The sequence below is a fragment of the Triticum urartu genome, chromosome 3 (assembly GCF_003073215.2).
Source record: "Triticum urartu cultivar G1812 chromosome 3, Tu2.1, whole genome shotgun sequence".
In the NCBI taxonomy this organism is placed as follows: domain Eukaryota; kingdom Viridiplantae; phylum Streptophyta; class Magnoliopsida; order Poales; family Poaceae; genus Triticum; species Triticum urartu.
In genome coordinates this window covers 406518446-406521416 of record NC_053024.1, presented here as the reverse complement: position 1 = coordinate 406521416, position 2971 = coordinate 406518446, and the positions used below count along the sequence as shown (strand labels likewise).

Below are 2971 nucleotides of genomic sequence, written 5' to 3'. Positions count from 1 at the left end.
TGGAGATCTAGTTCACTTGGCATTCTCTAGTCAGCTCACTGTTCACATTCTTGCTCTTTCCATTTGCCTTTGCTTGAGGACAAGAAAAGATTTAAGTGTGGGGGAACTTGATAAGCACATTTCATATATATAATTTGACACCCATATATAGCATCTGTTGTGATCCGACAATCAATTCTTGCTATGAATTATCGCATATTTTAATGAGAATCATATAAAGGGTTCATTTACTTGTCACTTGTTTCTTTTGCAGAAAAGTGCGCAAAGGCACTATAATCGTCAAGATTCCGAATATATGGCTAACCAGAAGATAGAAGGGCATGAAAGAAATACGTAAGGACTTCAGTGAGAAGAAAAGAAGTATCCAGGGAAGCAAACTAAAAGAAGAAGGGGATCTTCTTGGGAAGAAATGAATAGAAGAGGAGGGCCAAATCATAAAAGTGGCAGATCAGATGGGGATCAAAATCCCTAGATGCATCCATTCCCAAATTGGGCCTGGTATATCTCCATCTCCTCTCTCCCCCGCTTCCTTCTCCACCTCCGGCCTCCGCCGCGGCCAGGCCAGCGTGGCGGCGCGCCAACCAGCCACCAGTGCCCACCTCGCGCGACCTCTCCCTCCAGCCGGCGCGCCCGGCCAGACACACCGCCGCTGCTTCTTCTTCCCTTCTTCCCCGCTTCGCTGAATCCCTGTCTGCTGCTCCTTCTTCTCCGCGCCCCTGCTGCTGCTCGTCTACAATCTCCCTCGCTGCTCCTTCTCCCTCCTTCCGCTGCTTTCTGCTTCTTCTTCTTGCGCCGAGCTGCCGCCGCTCCTTCTTCTTCTCCTATACCTGATGCTGCTCTTCACCTTCCCTTGCCCCAACCTACTGCTGCTCTCTCTCCAATGCCCCTGCTGCTTATCCCTTCTCTCTGAACCCCCCTTCGCTGCTCCTCTGTTCCTTGCTGCCGCCCCTCCTCAACGCCTCCTCCTCTTCCTCTGCTTCTTTGCTTCTTTTCTGAACCATAATCCTGCTGTTGTTCTCTCTCTCTCTCAAATTTCTGTAACCTTGAGTAGTGTAATGTTCAGGGTAGTGTAATGTTCAGACTTTGTAATATTCAGAATTGAGATGTGTATGGCAAATGCTTTGTAATGTTCAGATTTGAGTAGTGCTGAAGCTTGTTTAGTTTCAGACTTGTGCTTGATTAGTAGTACTTGTTTTGTTTATGTGAGAGTATTAGAACTGTGCCCTGTAACACCATATTCATAGTTGTGTGTGTGTGTTCACCTACTTGTTCCATTCTATAAGAATTTTAGTTGTGAGATTATTAGATTTGTTCAGTCAAGAAACATGATTGTTCTTACTTAATTGTTGTTCTGTGAGAACTAGCTTTGTTTCATTTCACATGTGTACTGCGATGGTTGAATGTTCATTTTAGATAACTAGTCTGCTTATTATCTCTGTACCTATGACATACATGTTGGTGATATATTTAGTTGGTACTTGTCATCTTCTGTTAATTAATATTCTGCTAGTGTATGTGTGTGATCTCTTTTGTGGTTGTTCCTTGACTTGTGCTTGTCCAGTACGTATCATTTTGTTAATCTGTGAGTACTTCTTGTAAACCCCCGTTCGTATACGTGTTTTCACTCATGTAACCTGAACCGTGGTTAACTATGTGCTTGTGAAATATATATGTTTGTGTTGTGATATATTTCTGTCCTACAAGCTTGTTTCTTTCCTCTGTTCATGTTTGATAGATTAATATGTGTCCTTGTCATGTTATGTTCATGTCCTTTCACTTCTCTTGTCATTGATGTATACTCGTATTAGTATTTGAACTTCTCAAGCATTACGAAAATACCAAAAAGACAATGAGTAAAATCTGAATCTCCCTGTGCTCTTTGCATTTTCTTTGTTGACGATATTTGAGAACGACCTTGTTAGTTTAGGTTTTATTTTCTGCATTCGTCTCTTAAATTTGTGTTACCTAGATTTAGCTGAGCATAGTCGTCGTCTCCTAGTCCCTGTGGGGAACACGACACTCGCAGTTCGGGCGAGAAAAACCCACTGTACTTACCACCGATCATTTTGGCGCCGTTGCTGGGGACTAGCGTCGAACGATTGTGTGAAGCTATAGACAAGGCTTAGTATAGTTTTTGTTTAAATTTCCGGTCAAATTTATTTCGGTGCTTCTTTTACCTTCTTACTTTTTGTTGCTTCTGCTTATTAGGATACTAACTTTCTGCCTAGTGTTTACTGTTTATGAGTGTGCGTAGGAAATCTGAACTAATTGTAGGTTGTTCTATAGTTACACTCGGTTAAGATGGCATTGCTTCGTGATCTATGGATGCCCAAAAGTCAGTGCTATATCATAGGACTGGCTTGGCCAACTATTGAGGCAGAGAACTTCGAGCTGAAACCTAGTCTTATTGCTTTGGTTCAACAACAACAGTTTGGAGTACTGCCTACTAAAGACCCTTATGTGCACTTGCTCCGTGTCATGGAGTATTCAGATACAGTAAAGTATCAAGGAGTTCCTCAAGATGTTATCAAGTGCATGCTGTTCACATTCTCTCTCCGAGATGATGCTCGTGCTTGGTATCGATCCTTGCCATCAAGATCATTCGGTTGGAATGAGATATCACGAGCTTTCTTGGATAAATATTTCCCATTACACAAGTAGTCCGCAATTCGAGATGAGATCTTCAATTTCGTTCAGCGTGAAGGCGAGAGCTTGTATGATGCTTGGGAGAGATACAAAGCCTTATTCAGGAGATGTCCTAATCATGGGCTCGAGAGATGGTTAGAGCTGCAGATATTCTATAGAGGATTGACTTCGGACACTCGAGCTTACGTCGATATGGCAGCGGGTGGAGCTATTACAAACAAGACACTTGATGATGCTTTTCTGCTGATTGAGAACATAGCCTTCCACCAACTTCAGTGGTACAATGAGAAGCCCACCTCTGGCCCAGTTGCTTGCTTGCAACAAA

The 2971-nt window shown here is 42.9% G+C and overlaps 1 non-coding gene across 1 annotated transcript; it reads right to left on the bottom strand.

The window, feature by feature from the left end:
- Positions 1–2660: 2660 nt before the first annotated feature.
- On the bottom strand, positions 2661–2771 carry LOC125549641. Its single transcript, XR_007301417.1, has one exon. It is a non-coding gene; the product is annotated as a small nucleolar RNA R71 (small nucleolar RNA).
- Between the last annotated feature and the right edge of the window lie 200 nt (positions 2772–2971).